This window comes from Schistosoma mansoni (assembly GCF_000237925.1).
Source record: "Schistosoma mansoni, WGS project CABG00000000 data, supercontig 0113, strain Puerto Rico, whole genome shotgun sequence".
In the NCBI taxonomy this organism is placed as follows: domain Eukaryota; kingdom Metazoa; phylum Platyhelminthes; class Trematoda; order Strigeidida; family Schistosomatidae; genus Schistosoma; species Schistosoma mansoni.
In genome coordinates this window covers 469,599-491,132 of record NW_017386033.1, presented here as the reverse complement: position 1 = coordinate 491,132, position 21,534 = coordinate 469,599, and the positions used below count along the sequence as shown (strand labels likewise).

The following is a 21,534-nucleotide window of genomic DNA, read 5'->3' as shown; positions in this document are numbered from 1 at the left end:
ACTGTAATTCGGAAAGACAGCATTATATATAATTTAATTAATCATATCTGAATGAAATACACTACGAGTGTACCCAGCAGTGCACATTATATATATATATATATAACATATTTTCCCAAAATGAGTACAATTCGTAGTTGTTGCGTTTATGTCTTAATTTCTAGTTGAGAAAAACCCCGATTATTACTGTCAAATATGATTTAGATCAGAGGGGGTTTTGTGGAGAATTTAGTATTTTCACAGTTGAAATCATGAGTCAATTGAAGCTAGACCACCATCGAAAACCTGGAAGCACTGGACGGCCGTTTCGTCCTATTCTGGGACTCCTCAGCAGTGCGCATCCACGATCCCGCACTCGCGAGACTCGAACCCAGGACCTACCAGTATCGAGCCGAAGCCCTGATTTAGACATATTTAAATGGGATTTTCTTACTACAATGATGACTAACTGGGTGATAATTTAAATTGGAATGTTGTGTAAAAATTGGACGAAGAAATGAATTTTCATAAAAGACTAATATTAATTAGATATATGATGATAAGAGATAAACAAAATGTAAATTATGCTATAGATTTTGTTATTGATGTATTCCTAAAGAGAGAAAACAAGACCATTTACACTGTTTACTTGATGAACAATTAGATTGCTAGAATATTTGTCTCTAAACACTTCGAAAGAGTTACAAATCTAAGTGAAACACTTATTTAATTGTCAAAATGGGTATTGGTGGAGATTGTAGTGATTTTAATAGTTAAATTCGTGAGTCGATCTAAGCTAGATCGTGGATGTGCACTGCTGAGGAGTTCCATACTAGGAAGAAACAGCCATCCAGTACTTCCAAGTTTCCAATGGTGGTTTAGCTTAGATCGACTCATGAATTCAACTATTAAAATTACTTATTTAATTGTTCTTAATTGTTAATGATTCTTTGATTGCTATCAATCAATATTTGAAATTCAACTTTGAACTAGATAACCTTCATTCATACATTCAACCTTAAAAATAAAAATAAAAATGTTATTAATTAAAGTTATAAAACAAAGAAGGTAGTCTGATCGATAGAAAGATGAATCAGTAAAAGTGGTTGCGGAGATTGTTGTATCTTGTAGTTTATATCATGGAGTAAATTCAATGACCCAATCACTAAATACCAGAAAGCATTTGGCAATTCTTTTGTCTTAGTATGGGACTCCCCAACTGTATGCATCTGCGACCACGACGGCAGTGGAACGCAGGGACTGAATTCCAATGATCACGGCTTCTAACTGTTTCTGGTTTTCAGTGATTCTCTAAGGTTGGTTCATGATGTAAACTAATAAAAAGTCGAGTCTTGATGAATGAATTTCGAGAACAACACCAAACATCTATCCAGTTATAAACTTCTGTTAATAATTCTCAACTCAAACAGCCATTCGAATAACATTTATTTCTTTGAAATAACCTAAAATGTTTCAACGTTTTATTTTTCCTAACACTTGGTTTTTCTATTTTCATTATAGATGATCATCAACTTATTTCAAAGGTTGAGTGAAATAAACTAGTCGTATTCGAATAAAAGCTACGTTTTCATACATTCGAAAAAAACTGTTAGGATCATTATCATTGTGTAACCGTTGGGAATTTTAGATAGAAAATTTACTAATTAACTAGTTCCGCAGTTTGAATTGAATCACAAACTACATTGAATTAAAACCAACTAGAACTGTCTGAGTATTTATTAGTGTTAAACTAAAAACAGTCATATATTTATTTGCTATTACAATCTGGCATAGTCATCAGTGATACAACTGATAATTGTGAGTACTTGAAAATCAAGTTTCTGTATTGACAGTTGCTGGTACTCTGGTAAGGGTAACGTTCAATTTGACTTATTTTGTCTTCTCCACAGGTAAAATGATGTTTTTGTATCGTTATTTAAATGTGGTTAAACATTTAGAAAAAAGTTAATCATTAATATATCATTGTTGAAAGCGTGAGTCAATTAAAGCTAGAACACCAGGGAAAACCTGGAAGCACTGGACGGCCGTTTCGTCTTGTTGTGGGAATCCTCAGCAGTGCGCATCTAGTGGAGTTCAAACCATGTCTCTTGTGAGATATCAACTTAATGAAGACAATTGGTGAACGATTGCTCAACTTTGTGGATTGGCTGAAGTTAGACATTAATACCATCGGATGCCGGCTAAGTAGTCTATCGGTTAAGTGCTCTGGCGAGAGACTGGTAGGTCCTGGGTTCGAATCTTGCGAGGCGAGGTTGTGGATGAGCACTGGTGAGGAATCCCAAATAGGAGGAAACGGCCGTCCAGTGCTTCCAGGTTTTCGATGGTGGTCTAGCTTCAATTGACTCATGATTTCAACTGTGAAAATACTAAATCTCCACAAAACCCCTTCTGATATTAATATATCAGCTGATCAAAACACCAATAATAATAATTGAGTTTGAGACCATTTTTACTTTTAATTAAATCATTTGACAGATTACTTGGATATGAGCCATACTAAAATTATCAAGGCTGATGATGCTATCCCATCACCTAAACTGAAGTCGTTGGGATAAATTTCAAACCTTTGACTTAGGAGCTGAAATTCGAACATCTTAAATACTAAGTCACTTTAGTTATTTAGTATAGTTCACATATCATTTCGACTAACAGACTGTATCTGAATAGTTATTGTTTAAATAATTTTTGGCTAATAGGTGGTCAAACAAATATTCTGTCCAGAAAAAAAAAATTAAGCAAGAATTACCTAGTGACCAATTCTTCTTAAAATTAACTTGCTAAAAAAATAATTCACCTGATATGAAGTAATAATTAATAAGAAGTAGTCTGTTTGTCAAACCATTATAATGTCTCAGTGATATCGTACCTATGATATACACTGTTTCTTATTTTTTAACAATCTTGAAGACTGAACAAAAACCCAGTGTCCTAATTCAATTTCTACATTAACATTTTAGTTAAAAGTAACAGAAAACAACAAAAATTGGTCCCTAACTTACAAATAACTATGAGTACTTCCTGTAAAATAAATACCTAAAAATTTTATGTCTAATACACCATAAAACAAAAAAAGCCTATTTACAAGGTGTTTGTGTGTATCACTATTTGTTTGTTTGTTTAAATGCAAAAATATTAAGGAGTAAACTGTTCTAAATGTTACGCTGAGTAAAAACAAGTTACATTTTAAGGAAATAAGAGATAATATACCTAATCCTATTTACGTGTAGTAACTCTGAACGATATTTCTTTATGTTTTTTAAAAATATTTTATCTTCCACATTAGTTCTTTTTAATCGTAGAATATGCTTTTAAGTATTTTGAGCAGTATTGGATAGTAGCTTGTAGTGCAACCCAGGATAAGGTTTCTTTGCCTACTGGAGATTCTCTAGTTGGATGCACCTACACTTCATTGTTGATGTTTGCATCAGGACTCAAACGCTGTACCTTTTTAATTCAGTTGGTGAACGCGTTATCCACTGAGTTACTGATTCCACCTAGCTACTCACTTATGCAACGCGAGTGAATTTAAACTCATTTATAAATATTTTTTGAATTCTTCTGCTGTTGATATTCAGGATTGCGATTAGTAGGTTCATTTTGGCATATATAAATTTTGTATTCTGCTAATAGCTGCTGTTCAACTCTGCTTCAAGTGCCCATGAATTCATAAGAATATCAACGTTATTCACTTGGGGTACATGTATTTATTTCAAAAGAAACTGGTCAGTTGTAGTCCTTAACATAAACAATAGGAAGATTAAAGCAATTGTTGCGAATGAGTCCATACTTTTAAGTGTTTGAAAAATTTGTATCCATTTTTACTGCTCATGGTAACTAGATGGATAATGACACTGCTCTTTTATGTGCCATCTTGATAATTTTCAGTTTAGAACAATAATATAAATATCAGAAAAATAAAATAAAACGACTTGACCGATTTACAGTATCTTTACTTACACCTACTAAGTAATGTATGACAACGATAATCAGCTAATCAAACTATGATAGATATTTAATATATAAGAACTAATGTTTAATCTAGTGATTTACAAGCCTAATCTGTAAAAAATGAAAGGTATAATGTACTAACTCAATGGTTCAGATATCTATAAATAATATAACTGACTAATTCAAAACTTCAATTCACTGATCAACGGATAATGTGCTTTGCACAAGGTTGTCTGGATTCAAAATTGTATAATAGGGAGAAGAAGAATAACTTATGGTTCTCATGACAATATCCATCTTAATTGAAATGTATTATCATACCTGTTCATCATAATATCCATACTTAACGACTAGTTAATAACTCACTAACTATATAATAAACTTGACACAGACTATATACATATACGAAAAGGTGTAAAATTACACTAATAAACTAATCAAATGACAAAGACGATTCACAAACAATAAGCAAACAGTCAGTTTATTTAGACGTGTTAACGGTTAACACTCACATCACGTCACACAAACATTTTATTGGCATACTACTACTACTACTGAAAAGAGTTATGTTGATAAACAGTAACTGAGAAACTTGTATAGGTTGTTAACCAAGTAATAACATTGAAACTTATGAAATGAAAAATAACACAATACAAATAGAGAAAAAGAAAGCTTAAAGGAAGTATGACTAAACACAAAATGTCTATCAAATTAGTTGTATGATTTATAGAATAACAGTGTTTTAATTAACTGAATTATTATTATTATTAAGCTAAAGGAAACTAAATGAAGTTTGTTTGTTTTTAATTAAATTTCTATTACGTGAATGAATATTGTCAACAACATGATGTCTTAAAGATGGATTGCAATCAATCTATAAATAGTATTATAAAACTGATATAAACAGTAAGAATCTGGTTAAATTAACACATTTTGTAACAGGAGAAATTAATTGAATGGTAAAGACTAAGAATAAAGTGGCACACGAAACCGAATGTTCTGAATTTGAATCCCATGTGCGGGATCGTTGATGTGTATTGCTGAGGAGTCCCATACTAAGACGAAACGGCCTTCCGGTGTCTCCAGGTTTTCAATGGTTGTCTTACATTGATCCATTCATGATCTCAATCAAAATTGCTTAAATCTTATTCAGGAATTCTTGTTCATAATTAGCCAATCAGAAAACAGTTAAGAAAGAATGAGTGATAACTAATGGTAGGATTAAAATTTAGACCTTGGAATCAGGACTCATGACGTAAGTTTTAGTGATAAGATGTTGAGTCTAAAGGGTTTGAATTTGAATTGGGATTTAGGATTAAATGTTGTAAATTAGAATTCAGGGTTAAGACTTGGGATTGGGTTTCTGCATATATCGAAATGTGACCTAATCCTAACTCTAAATTCTAAACTGCATGTCGTAGTTTTAAATATAACCTCTAGTATTTTGTGGTGTTTTCGTCGTTAAGGCTAATCAACTATGTTAGTTGGATAGCATTCTGAATCTCAATATATGCTCCTTAACCTTGAAGGATTTTGTTTATTTCTTATTGAATTTCTCATATTCTCAACGTTCACTGACGAATAACCAAGATGATGTAATAGAAAGATTATAATACTAGATTACGTAATACGAGTAATAAAAATAGTTTTAGTGAATATAATAAGATGATTAAAATGAATAGAATGTTTTTGTCGCAATAATTAAAGGTCATTAAAGGTCATAGAGGTGTAAAAATAAATAAGGTGATATGATGAGTATTCATGATTAAATGCAGTAATAATAATAATAATAATTAAGGCCGTACTTCTTTTTTACGCATAGTTCTTGATTTAAGCTCGTGGATGGTAAGAGCTTCGTCTATTCTTAAGAGTTATTATTAATCTGAATATATAATTGCAAAACCTGAAGAAGGTATATCGGAAAGAATTTTTTTCGTTCAGACAGTAGTGTTTTAAAAATAATAATCTACTTTGTTACATCATAAATAAATATGCAATCATTTTTAAACTTTTATAAGTCCAATAACTTGAGAGTCTATATTAATTCAAAATGTTGTTCGATCCCCATGAATGAAGAGAAGTGGTACAATATACTTATTTGTAGTTTGTATACTATGTGGATGACTAATGAACCTGGCCAACATCTATATAGTTTTGTTTTCTTAATTTGTTCCCTTTAATTTATCGCTTTTGTAAGTTACTAACAGTTAGTAGAACTATCATTATACTTCCTACAAAGTAAATGTCTTGAAATTCGTATCATTATTACCATTCAATTAGAAAAGAATAAATTCAAATGAGACTATAAGTAAGATAAAAAAAGAAGCCCATCAAGAATTCATTTAAAGATTTTATCAAATTTTAAATCATGACAATTGAAAAGAAAATCTTGAATAGTATAAAGAAAAATTGTCTTATTCCACTGAAAGCCCGGAAATGCAAACTAACCTACTTTAAAAGACTAATTATTTTTTTTACCAACAAACCAACCAATCAACTCTCTAACCAACCAACCAACCACATAGTTAATCAGTAAAGCAAACTAACTAACTAATCAACCTCCACTATCTTCATCATCCTCATCATCATCATCGTCATCAACTGTACACTATACACACTATTACTATCCGTCTAAATGTATGATCTCAATAAGCATGTATTCTTATTTAATCTCTGCTTGGTCTCATCAATAAATATGTATTAATATATTTTATATCATTTTATGTCTTAGCTTATTCCACTCCTCTTATCCACTTTCATAGTAATGTAAGTAACATTAATATGCAAAAATAAATCTATGTAAATATTTGGCATATCCCATCTGTACTGATCATTTTTAGTCTAAAAAACTATCTCATATGTCGGTGTCTAACAGTACACTAATAACAATAATGGTAATAATAATAATAATAATAATAATAGTGCATTATACTACTTTGAAAAGGTAAAACGGAAGGAATTATTAATTAGGATATTGATACACATTTTGGTATGCAGATATGTATATATGTTTGTCTACATAATTGAAAAAGCTTAGCGGCGTATTTATCATATTGCTTGTCATTTTTGTCAGTAAACGGATGTGTGAAAAATTAAGTATATACATATATATATGCAGACTTATTATTACAAGACCTCAGAAGAACATTCAAATTTGTACACTGATTATATGCAAGCCTAGCTATGAATTTACATGCCTCCATATATATATATATATATATATATATAAATATATGCAACATGAATAGAAATTGAAAGATCAGTTAACTGTTTTATCGGCATTGATAAAAAAATGGTATTTCTTCTTCTTCTTCTTCTTTTACTTCTCTACACCCTCTTATATATCCTTCTCCTTCTTTTCACCTATTCCTGTTGCTCTTGTCATTGAGGTACAACAGAACACATGTTCATGAGTACAATACTTACTAACTAACTAACTAAACAAGTGATCAACCAAAAACTAGTGGTTGACTTTATACAATAATACTTCCAATTTGATCATTCAAAATTTAAACAAATGGATTTTAAAATGAATAAAAATAAGATAATATGAATTGTAGACAATATTTAAATTAAGCTTATAATGGTATGCGAAATTTCAATGTTAGTTTTATTGTATTTATATCAATTTGGATATAATCTCACTATAATAAAAACATAGTTTCACTCGCTGAAGGTTAAACATCAATTTATTTAATTTAGTGAAAGATATTTTTGTGCTCAACATTCATGGAAACCCCAAGGATTATGATTGAATATTTTAGTAGTTTTGATAAATGTTTCAGATAAGACAAACTGTAAGTGAGGGACAAAAGCAAAATAATGTAAGCTGAAAACTGAATCTAATTAGTAGCCTAATAAAGTCTTCAGTTCAGTTAATAAAATATATTATCTGGTAAGCGGGAGATCGTTAGTTCTCTAATCTTAGGACAACGCAGGCTTTTGTTTTAAATCTACCCAAATTAATCGCTTGGTAGTAGTAAGTACCATATCTCTTATTCCTTAATACTGATCAGATTCTATCGACCAACTAACAGTGTGGTCACTGATTTTGGGGAATTCATATTGTGCTTATTATATTTCAAAGTTGGATGCTTGGATGAAATATGGAGGTATCGATGAAGCTAAAATTCATGTAAGATGACTCTAATCAGCAAGATATATCGGCCATCTTGATAAAACTAATTTTCGGCGTTGGATTTAGTTGTGTTTGATCCACACTGGTACAGTTAAATACGTTTGACGGATGTGGTTTGGACAGAAGTAAGTTCTGAAAAATATGGAATTAGTTACTAATCAGTAATCAATTCTTGAACAGTGCACAAGTTTTTCCATCCACTTAGCATGATTCAACTTGATATGTCTAGATATTTTATTAGAAATCATTACTGAACTATACTTTCTTGATAAAACATTCCCTGAGGCTTTGAACTGCTAATATTACAAATGTTAGTAAACGAAATGGCAAACTTGATTTGTATATACAACTGAATATGTAAAACATATACTTTATAACAACTCAGAAAGAGATAATACATAGGACGAGAAAAGTATTAAAATTAACATGATGATAAACACGTAAGTAGACAAGTTAGGAATCAGTAGTGAAAAACTGTAGTTTGTATAGATTAATGGAAGATAATGACCAATTCATTTATTACATAAAAAATACTAACTACTGATTTTTCAAATTCCAAGGACATTAGTCAAAAAACCTATATACTTTTTCAGTATGGGGTTGTGATTGTTGAGTTTTTGATCGAGATCCATGTCAGGCAGAGACAAGTATCTATCTCAGACAATGGAAGATGGTCGCGCAATTTCGTGGGTCGGTTGAAGTTAGATATTGACATCATTGGATCCCAGTTCAATGGTCTAGAGGTTGAGCGTTCGCGCGTGAGACCCAAGGTCATAGGTTTGAGTAGTGCTTGCAGGATCGTGGATAGGTCCTTCTGAGGAGTCCCATAATAAGACGAAACGGCCGTCCAGTACTTTCACGTTTTCTACAAACTTTATTCCATGTAAACGGACATATATGTTCATGAATTAATAATAGAAAATATGATAGCTGAAGTGGATACATTTAGTCACATCTTACTCAAGTGTGAATAGGGAATTATTATTTTAGATGATATTAAATAACAGTGAAATGAACTTATGGTTACTCATTTAGAGACTATTGACAGAAAGGTCAGTTTAATCTAGAACCAATACTTGTTAGAATACACCAGTTAAGGTTACGTATTGAAACTTAAAGAAATATAACATTTGTCAGTCATTTGAACACATTGGATAATAATAATTTTAAATATTCAAATTGCTCAGACAAAAATACACATAATCAACAAGTATTCAAGGGTATATTTATCACTTTTCTTCATTACATGAGACTTGCTGTTATTAATTGTTTATTAAAGTATAATATAAGTGTAACGAGATTCGAACTGCTTAATTCACTAGTTGAAAATTAATTGTTTTAATCAATCAATCAATGTAATTTAAGCATACAAATGTATGATACTAATAATAGACTTACATATCGTAAATCTACATATTGTGATGTATTTTCATAGTTGAAATCATGAGTCTATTGAAGCTAGACCACCTTGGAAAACCTGAAAGCACTGGACGACCGTCTAGTCTAGCTCCAATCGACTTATGATTTCAATTATGAAAATACTGAAATCTCCACAAAACCCCTTCTGATTATATTGTGATATATCAGCACACATTTCACCTGCTTATTTCAATGAAATGACTAAATCAGATTAAATTGAAATTAATAAAAGTCTTGATTGTTATCATGTTAGTTGTTGCTTTTGTGTTTATTGTTCAACCATTTTGTGTTTTATTTTTACAATGAAGCCTATTTATTTATTTATTTACTTATTCATGCATTCATTTGTTCGTTCCATTATTTCATCTTGATGTAATACAAACTGATATCTAGTTGTTTTATTTTCTTTCTCCTTGTTTTGTGAGTGATGTATAGGTATGTAGACAGACAATATACTATGATGATCATTAGGTTCCTTTTTATTGTTTCGAGTATAGTCTAAACAAAAAAAAGTGTGATAGAATTCATGATATCTGATATAGATATGCATGTATATCCTGGTTTGAGTGTTTCTCTTTTTTTGTTACTTTTTTTGGTGTACAATCCAATTAAATACTATTCAGTCTAAAATTATGAATGGCATATCACACTGAGTCATTTTTTTTATAAATACACTAGCAACTGTAAATGAATCACATTTTTGTCTATAGTTTGAGTTAAATGTGTATACATATAGGTATAGACATATTTAATGAATGATTAGCTGTTTATTATAATACTCATATTTATCTCTTTCAAGCTGTATTTCAAAATGACTTAGTAAGAAAGTATATATTGATGAGATGAGTGTTTCGTCATTTTGAAAACTTATTATTTCCATGTACTCATATACTAGTAAAAGATCTTGGAGTACTACAAACTAGAACTCACTACTTTGGACATTTTATTGATATCCGTTGTACTCAATAATGAATATAATTGCTTGTTAACGAGATGTAAATATTATTATTATTGTTATTAAAACAGTTGAATCCATGAGTTGATCTAAACTAGACCAACATTAAGAAACCTGAAAGCACTGGATGATCGTTTCGTCCTATTATGGGACTCCTCAGAAGGACCCATCCACGATCCTGCAAGCACTACTCGAACCTAGGACCTTGGGTCTCACGCGCAAACGCTCAACCTCTAGACCATTTAGCCAGCATTCATTAATGTCTAACTTCAACCAATTCATGGTGTTTTATTGTAACAAATTTGAATTTTTGTTAGTGGATTCGTGGAATTTTGAGTTTTTCGATAAAAATGTTGATGATATCAATTTATCTGAAAGCTATCACACTACTACATTCTTAAGTAATTTTTAAAACTGGTGGCTTCAAAGTAACCTGGAGTAACAGTATTTGAATTGTAGATCAGTATAATGACCATAAATGTTCATTATACATATGAAGAATGAAGGATAGTAAAATATCCACACTCAGGTTATTTTCAGGTTGGAGTAATTAGATTGATACTTAAGTACTTGGTTGTTTATGAATTTAGTTAGAAAATCTTGTTTCCATTTTGAGAGAATTCAAATATACATCAAATAGGAATAATATACTTGTAAAATCTCAACGAATGAATTTAATGTTTTACATCAATTCGGCGCCCAAATACTGTGAAACTATTCGGTCTAATTTAGATGAAAGTTCTTATGTATCAAATATACATCATTTAAAGACATTATAAAACAAGGGAAGTATTGATATTGAGGAGTTTCCTAAATTTCCTTATTGTCATTCAGTTTATCTTCGTCATAACATTTATCACAGTCTTCTAAAACTATAACACTCATAGAGCAATAGAACTCGAAAGTCAGTCTCATGAATATCATGTTCTAATACACAATGATATCTCTAAGTAACAAAAAAATGCTACAGAAAAAATTTATTACATAACTCCTGACTTAAAACTTATGATTAAGATTAAAACCTTACAAATTTGTCATTTCTTCAATTACATAACTCATTAACCAGTTATGTTAATTCATGACATTCATCTACATATAAAGAATTTCATCATACACCTACTAACGGAGAATCTTTGAGTATTAAACATTAATTTTTAATTTTTTTTCTACTATCTATCTATTTAAAAAATTTCACTATACAATGATACCATACTACTAAGGTGGTTCTTTCTTTCAAATAATAACCGACTACATTCAATAAATCATATGATTTACATTATTATCCTTTATACAATTAAAAGACGCTATTCTGAACCGAATGTTGTTTTTTCGTTTTTTTTAATGTTTCAAATGTGACATTTGAAAAAGTTAAAGTTGAAATTTCTATTAGTTTTTGTACTTAAGATGAAGCATTCAGTGGAATTCCATCAGAAAAAAAATTCTTGTGTTAGTACTAAAGTACATTCACAATTACAATTTGTAGGCATGTAAACAAGTTACATTTTTTTATAAAAAAAATAATGAAGTTATGTAATAACTAGAATTATTGCTTAGTAATGTTATCAAAATATGAAGTTAATAGAAGTAAGACTAATTAATTAAGCTTAAGAATGATATATTATCATAGAAGTTTATATTTTCCTCTTGGTATCATTTAGAAGTTAATGTATTGACTTGCTGTTGATGAATTCGTCTCTTGAATGAATGTATTAAAATACTGCTAATAATTATAATCTTATATTTTTGAATATTGGTTTTCAGAAGGTTCTGGAATATACATTGAGTGAGAGGACGAAAAGCGAATGCCCGGCGCTTTAACCGGGTCGGTGGACACGGAGAGTTCACCTAGGGGAGTTGGAAAACTCTGATTCCAAACCAGTGGTGCACATGGTCTCCAGTATCCTGAAGGAACAAATGGCGTATGAACCACTTGTTGATCACCGTCTACCATGGGGCTGCATCTCCTCACGATGCTCCACTGCCTTATGGATCAGACCTTTAGGTCAAAGGCTCGGGGTGTGACCCCCTAAGAAAACCACTTGCTTCGGTCGGGGCACCCGAGCAGTATCACAGCCCTCACACAAATCAAATGAGATTTGTGCGGCGCATATGTATCTGGTGCTTCCTTGTACCAATATTTATGTAATTAAATAAATAAATGTATTTAGGACCTTTTAGCTGGATATATGTACATGCCAATGTTGATGTTAACACTAAAATTTTAACTCACTTAAGAGAATATATTGAATCAAATGCCTAAGGAGACTAAATGCCAGTCGAGTTAGATCTAATCCAATTCTAGATACAAACAAAGAAAGAAATGCTAAACCATGTAACTTATAATAAATATCATATTTGTTGAAAATACTAGGTAGCTAAAGCTTGATGTGATATGTACTGTGTTTGAATTTCAATTTGAACGAATAGACTGAAGGTATCTACATTCAGTTAATAAGTATCAAGTACAATAAAGCGCTCGTTTTGGATTTCAATTATAGTAACTAACCAGAATTATGACCAATGAATAATTATTAAATTTTAGATCACAATATTACTGGTAAACGTCCAAAGTAGTAACAATCAACTAGATAGTTTTACAAATAAAGTATATACATGTAAACATCAAATAAATAGGCGAACCATTTTTACTTTGTAAAGTTTTATGAAAACTTTATAAAAGTCATTTTCATAATGAACTCATATTAACTGAATAACAAACGGAAAACTGGTCAACGTTGAATGACTGTTTAATTCCGGTGTCAGATTGCTCAATAATGTGAATCCTTAACTTTCATGTCTCACTCCGTGTGTGGTATCATTCGTCCGTCATTTATATTTCCAGGTGGACACTCCATAACATCACACAAAAATCATACGTCACTATCCATTAGGAATGTTTTACCATCCCAGCACCGATTAATAAGCAATCTTTCTGTTGTCCGAAGCGAGTAATTAAACTCAAGTCATTTACAGCGTCATTTGATATTCCATTGATAATTTATTACGATAACAAGTAAAACACTATCTATAGTTAGGTAAATGAAGACGGTTCATTAAATAGAAGTTTCTTTCCGTCAGCGTTATTCACTCAAGCTTCACCATTTCTTTACTAAACCATCGTCATTCTGTTTGATGATCAAATAAATCTCTTTGGTTTTCTTAAAATTAACGATTGATTATCTTAAGCTGTAAAATCTTCGAGAATCATAATATGACCATTGATCGAGCTTAATCAAACAATGAAATACAAACACTAACGATGAGTTGATTACTATTATTAGCAAATCTGAAACAAGATAGTCAGCAAGAGATCTAAAATTTAAGCCAAGTAGTTGCTACTTACTACTCACATGATCAATGTTTACATGAGATCTAGAAAGAAAAGACTCATGCAAAGCAAGTTTATTCGACTTCCGTCTGTTTTATTACTGAAGTTTCAAATACTTATTATAACCATTATATTCACATAAAGATTATTTTCCTTGACAGGTCAGTTACCACATAACCATTGTGTAACTTACATAGGCGTATATATATATATATAAATAGATAGATAAATTCTGACAAGTAACTCTATAATAAATGAATATTGAGAAAAAAATTATAGCCAATTATTTGAAAATACTACGCGTCTATTCAGTTGATTGAGTGTCCCGGCTGACGACTTCCCTATCCCTTATTTGTAAATAATTTAAAGTATACTTTACCTAAGACAAGTGTCGGCAATAAAAAAAATAATAATGTATGGTGTAAGCCGACAAAAACTGACAAAAGGGTTTCATTATATATATAACGAAATAAATGACACAACTTGAAAAAACAAAAGATTATTATAGGTAGGTTTTTTTCATGAAATGTTAATCCGTATACCTTTATTAAGGGGAATAATTGAATTATTTTGTAACTTACATGTTTGACTGGTGTTTGAAAATGATTATGAAATTACTAATTCCTTATAGTAAGTAGTGAGTCATGTAACTTACATCAGTCGCAGTAATAATAATAATGGTTGTAATACCAGTCATTATAAGAAGAGTTAAATAACGATGGTTCAAACATAGCAGAAGTACATTCGAATCGGCTCTTTACTTCATTAAAAGACTATATTATACGAACAACTGTGAATACTGTTTCTGTGGTTATCTTATTCAATTCATTTTCAATGATAAATGTATCTAACTCTTCTAAGAAAATAATTAATATGTAACAAAGCACATTCAATAGACGAAGGTCCAGGAATAAACATCCCTAATAATTATGACATCATCATGACAACTGAATTAAGAAAATTTTCCTTTCCATAAATTAATTCTGTACAATCGTATTTATAGTGATTTAAGAAAAAGTAGAGAGTGCATTATAAAGGGTTTGGAGATTTGAAGTATCCCCGAACGACTGTATAATGATATCATAGAAAAAATCGTAAACCGAAAATTTTTTAAGTATCTGATATATAAAAACAATAATCCACCTGGTAGATATAAAGAAGAGATGAAAAAGATAGAAATGATAACAACCACTGAATAATAATTACGGGCAATTTAATGAAGGTATCAACAACTGATTGTTGATTAAAAAGTTTTCTTTTCATAGCACATCTGTAAATTTATTCGCTTTTGTAGGGCAGGTTACCTTGATCCAATATAACGAATGCTTTCTAAATTAATCTTGGAACATTATCTGTTTTGATTTTTAAAAAGTGACTACAAAACAACCAACACAACAATACAAAAAAATCTCATCGATCCTCGTCATTTTTCTACATCAGTATCATCTTTCAAAATAATTTATACAGTCGAATAAATTAGTGCAAGTGGAGCACGAATCAATTACTTGTGTTCTATAGAGGACATGAAAGTTGATTAGTATAAGCCCGGACTCTATGAAAAAGAAATTTTTCCACTCTGATTTGTCTTTGATTCTTCTTTAGTTATAATTTTTATCGGTAACATTAATTATGCATCTATGCACCAATAAACATAAAATTATTAACATAAGCAAATCTAATATTCATTTTGTTGGATTTTTTTTAAAGATTTCGTTTACTTGAAAGATAAAATCAATCAAACTAAGATAAAAAGGCTATCTAGTGCTTCATAGTTTTCAATCGTTGTCTAACTTTGGTCGGTTCGTGATTTCAATGAAACAGATTGAAGTCAACTGAAAAACCGTTGAAAATCCAAGACAAATGTGTCGCTGTTTTATGTCAGTTCGACAATTCTTACGAATGAAAGTAGACCACCTCATACAATGTAATTAATCTGCAGTCCGTTCAGCATAATTTATTATGAAGACACTTTAATGCAAACTGATATCAAGCGTAATTTGTGAAATTGATTAGAATTAAACAGTTACCAACTAATGATACTAGATAAAGGTTAAATCCTATACAAGATCGAATAATCCTGAAAATACAAATTATCGGCTTACTCGTATAATGTACTCTGTTAAACATGGAATCTTTGGGTTCAGTTTCATGAGGTGTTTCGTGGAAGTGTATATTTGGGGAAACGCAACTTAGATTGAAACATCCGTCTAACGTTTCCTAGTTTTCATCGGTTCGCAAGATGATGTCTGTTCAGTCAGTCAGTCAGCTACAACGTAGGACCAGGCACGATGATGATTAAAAACTATCAGTAAATTATTCACAAGACCACCTCATATTTAATTGAAAATTGTTTTTTGTTTTCTTTTATCCCCTCTATTTTCTGTTTTTTCCTCCATTTGTAGATGATTACAGTTACTCTGTAACTGCACTAGAATAGATTTTTGATACAATATACGATGTTACTTCCCAGTTCTTCCCGCTTGGAAGACAGTCGTTACCAATTAATTTTTTACATTATTAGAATCCCTAAGATAAATGTTCTCTCAAAACGGTTTATGAACCACGTTTTATAAGTAATTTACCTCAATACTTTTGTCTTTAACAATGTTATCCTTCTTAACATACCAACTTGATTATTCCTGTAAACCAGGTCTTCTATAACTGCTTACAAAATAGAATTTACTTATTTATTAACCAAAACAGAAAAAAATAGTTAATTATGATACCAACAATATATTCATCTCACAATGAATTTCAAATTTGTATGGAACAAAATGAATTTCTCTAACCAGTAACCACCACAGTTAACCTTATAACTAATTCACTGGGATTTTTTTTGTCAATAATAATCCACACATTGAATATACGTGTACATTCTACTCGGCTAGAAATGCAATAATCATAATAATAATAATAATATGAAGTTTGTTATCAGTCACATTTACGAAGTTCTGGGCGTGTACTGTTTGTTAAATTTATTTTAGACTATATCTAGCGCCATCTTCCAGTCACCTAATATGTTAATCCATTTCCATTTTTATTTAACTATGCATATTCTTAGCTATGGATATATATATGTGCTCTCCTCTTGTTCTGTCTATTTTACACACTTACATTTTCTAGGTATACATTCATATTCATTCAATCATTTTACAATAAGCTATAGTAGTCTCGAATAGATTTACAGACTATTATTAATATTGTATTGTGTGCCGTTTTAAATATTTAGTTTTTGTAATGTCTAATTAACATGTATATATGTATACATAATTTTCAGTGTTCCAATTTAGTTTTGTTCATGACGAGCTGATGAAGTTACTATTGACAGTATAATAGAAGCTTGAATCATTCATTTTGTCGTTAAACTAATATTTTTTTCGATTTCTAATTATTCAAACTAATCAGATCAAATCATTCAAAAAATTTTTTAAAAGAAGGGTAATCGTGGAACACTGGTTAAAATGTAACTACCTCAACTAATCGTTATATTATTTCAGCATTACTATACCATTACAGTTAAAAAGTGCATTATTTTATTTGATTCATAATGGTTCTAAACTAATCTACTTACGAAAATGTACAGTCCAGTGTTAAAAATAGAATGACAAGTTCCTATTATTATAACACATATTTAGAGGAAAAAAATGATTCAGTTGGATTAGATGAAGAGCTGGATGTTGACAAACTGTTGATGAAATGGATGATTTAATGTTTGAATCTCAACAAGAAATGGTATCAGAAAATAGCACTTATTTCCTACCCTAAAACTTAAACATTCTTATGAAACCTTAAACTATAATCTTTTCATATTATCTATATGTTGTCAATGACTAATAATTTTCTAGGTAGCCATAATGTTGATGGAAAATAATATTAAGCCCATGAAATTGACTATGGATTATGATATTTACTTTGAAAAATCCAATAAAAAACTGTTGCTGAAAGTATTATGAGAAACGGCCGTCCAGTGCTTCCAGGTTTTCCGTGGTGGTCTAGCTTCAACTGACTCATGATCTCAACCCTATATTATGAGAAAAGTAAATCTAAAATTCAATGTTCAATGAATTTACCACAGATAATCTTGTCCACTAAAAACCAATACAATATGTAAACAATAATCACAGTAATAAATAATCATAAAAAAAGCGGGAATTGTTTCAGTTACCTAAGATAGATTAAAGAAAACCCGTGAAAACAATGAAAAGAGGAAGAAAAAAGCCAGAGAAACGTTTAAAAGTGAAATAAATAATAGATCAAACTACTAAATAATGTCTATTCTTTTTCATGTTTCTTTGTTTGTCTATTTAACTCGAATTGTGGTTATAGATCACAGTAATTATGTTCAAATGAGGATTAATGTCACTTATAATTTTGATAGTAGTACATCTAAGCAAATATATAGATGTATAGAGAAACTACATGATAAAGTGTACATAAATGTACATAACTAACCTGGGAAATGAAAACAGCATTCTACATACCAATTTAATATCTGTACTAAAGAAACCTAAAGAACCAGAAAAGATTTATATGATGTTTGCAAAGTTTAAATAAGTGGCAATGAGAAATGTCTACACTCTGCCCAAACAAAAATACAGTGCTAAATAGATAAATAATGTTCTGGGTGAATTTCAGCATTATGAGTGTTGTACAAAATAAAATTGTTGTTTTCATCAACAATACTACTTCTACTACTAGTAGTACTACCATTACAAGTGCTATTAACGATAGTAATAGTAAAAGATGAAATATTTTATATATAAACATGTTTCATAACAATGTTTATGAACTTACTGATTACATTGCATGCTTTAACCTGACTTCTAGAATATCTTTACGAAAACAATATATAAACAAGGGATAATGGCCAAAAATGGTAGTACAGAGGGAATGATGAGTCAGACACAGTATGTTTGTATTGGATATTCCTCATCTTATTCGTAGGTATCGTAAGTTCACGTTACATATGCACACACACACGTTATCACCATTGTCGTTATCGAAAGGTTTATTTTCTTTATCATGATGATTCTATTCAAGATGGATCAACTGAAGTAGACAGCACACCACGAACACAGGGATGAAATTTCACAACTAAGATACTGAGACGAATAGTCTGGCTAATAATGGTTTACTATTTTTCTAATCTCTTCGCTCCTCACTGTATAATACTAAATAGATTCACTTTGTACAGTTTGGTCTTGCTTTAAACAGTCATTTATTCATTGGACATGTGTATACAAGTACAGTAAGTACTAACGAAGATAATGCTGATACTGTTGATGAGAATGATAGATGTGAAAACAAAATATAGAAAGTCACATCGCATGCCTATATGAAGACTCTGTTGCCTATATGAAGACTCTGTTGCTATTGTTGTTTTTAATTATTGTCAATACTGTAATAATGTAGATTATCATAACAGATAACGAAAAAATAAACACAATAGATAGTATATAGAGAGGGAGAAAAACAAATGACTGGTAATATCAGCACTGATAATAATAACACTACAAAACCAACTGTACGAACAGGTTAGAACAAATGTATATATATATATATATATATATATATATATATATATATATATACAGAGAGAAAAAGGGAAATAGTAGGGGAACAAAAGATCAACTATATTGAAAAACGCACTAATAACAGTAAATATAAGCATAAATATGGAAGTATTGTTCTTCAATTAAGAATTAAGCCTTCACAACCATAGAGAAAGAAAGGTAGGGGAAAAGATGTATCAATAGGTTAATTTGTTGACAATATGGACTTTGATTATCATCTTAATGACAATGGTAATATTACTAAAAATACTTCTGTTATTAATTCTGAGTAAATCATAAGCTAGCATAACTTGTGTATACCACTGAAAATACAGATTGTTGTCGTGAATACCCATGCAGCAAAATGGATTTCAAGCACATATGATAGTCGTATTCGATAATATCAGTGTCCTCATCAATGTTACCGATTAAGGATGGAGATAACTGGAATTCTAACTTGATTCCTAAATGATATAAATGCGTTTTTAACGAGGTTGAATGAAAAACAATTCAGAACAATGAAAATAATGTAATTAGTTATTGGAATTCAAATAAACGGACATTAGTGATTTAATAGGTAAAATTGCGTACTACTGTTAGAGATATCAATAATTTCAAAGATAGGCTGGTTTAGTATGGTGACTTTATCTAGACTGTGATTACATTCTTATTTTGTGACTTGGTTAATCTAACTTCATCCTACATCATATAACATAGAGTTTGTGAAGATCGTTCAGTTCGAAGTGACTTTCCCCCAAAGAATAGTATCAACTGGGAAAAAATGGAAAAGAAGAAAGATTTGTATAGCTGTTTCGATTAACATGTGATCGAACACGACAGTTGACAATAATCTATGATAAAAACCAAAAATCCGGGCAAAAGATACTTTGAATGAGTCCTGTTATTATTCATTATTACGGTGTCAAGTAGCTAAATAGCTATTTATCGGTGGAGAAAACGGGATATCAATAATCCGATTAATCATCAACCTATAGTAACCTATCAGCCACGTGTGGTACACGAAGTCGGATGGTAGTGTGAAGTTAATTTTACCAGAGCTGGTGAGGGAGAATTCCAGGCTGTAAACTAAATATCAACAGCTTCATCAGATAGACAAAAATTTGAACTCGAAATTTCAAATACAGAGTTTGCCGAAGTGTATCAAGTTTGGGTTTTAAAAAATTTGCCTATGTGTAATGTAATGTTTTGAGTTTATATACAAAATTCTTAAAGTAGGATAAAAATCAAGCAATGACTGAACCACTGTTATTCACTTTTATTAATATACCGAAAACGGCCGTAATCACTTCATTTGAGTTATTTGAGATTTTGTGAATGCTCTTTTGTCCAACTAATGCAGCTCAAACTTTCAGCGATTTATTGATCAAGTTGTTAGAGGTTTGACAGTAGTATACGCATATATCGATGATATATTAGAAGCTAGCGCTACCGTGGAAGAACATTTACAACATCTACGACAGTTGTTCACGAAACTTCAAGAACATGGCGTGTGAATTCGGAAAGGAATTGCTGGGTCATATGATAAATTCTCAAGGGATCATACCAGTTCCGACAGAAGCTGCTGCTATTCGTAATACTGTTTCTTTCTTAGTTAAAACTTGGATGTATCCATCATAGATAAGAAACATTCAAAATTTTACTCAAAAATTCGTTGTATTTAGAAAAACAAATACATTTTTATATCATACTGAAATACTCTATGATCAAGTGATTTCTCATATTCATAGTTTTTCAACTATTTTATGGTTCATAGTTGAATACATTATTATGAAAGGTATAAAAGGTCTACTTTATAAATAAACTGTTCAAATTTCAATTCATCCTGTTAACTAGTTCAATGTACAAGTGAATTTTTCATTATGATGTGTATTATTACTGAATTATATGAACGACTAACTTTAAAAAAATATTGATATCTCAATACGTTAAGAGAAGAAACTGAATAACTTAGCATAAAATAGTTTGTCTATCAATTCAAGTATAATCATATGATAATCATAATTATGCTTTTATTGAAGGGTTTTTAAGAGAAAAGAAAGTTTAGCCGTTAAAATTCCTTATGTTACAAAAGAAAAATGACAATCTTATTGATGAATTATAAGTGGTTTGGGATATAGTTTAACAATGATTATATGAAATGTAGGGAGAAAAATATTTATAGAAGATATACTAC

The 21,534-nt window shown here is 30.4% G+C and overlaps 1 protein-coding gene across 1 annotated transcript in view; it reads right to left on the bottom strand.

Moving 5' to 3' along the window:
• Smp_000540 (hypothetical protein) overlaps positions 1–21,534 on the bottom strand; it is a gene marked incomplete at both ends in the record, with an annotated part of 29,896 nt that overhangs the window by 2,944 nt on the left and 5,418 nt on the right. The window lies entirely within an intron of this gene.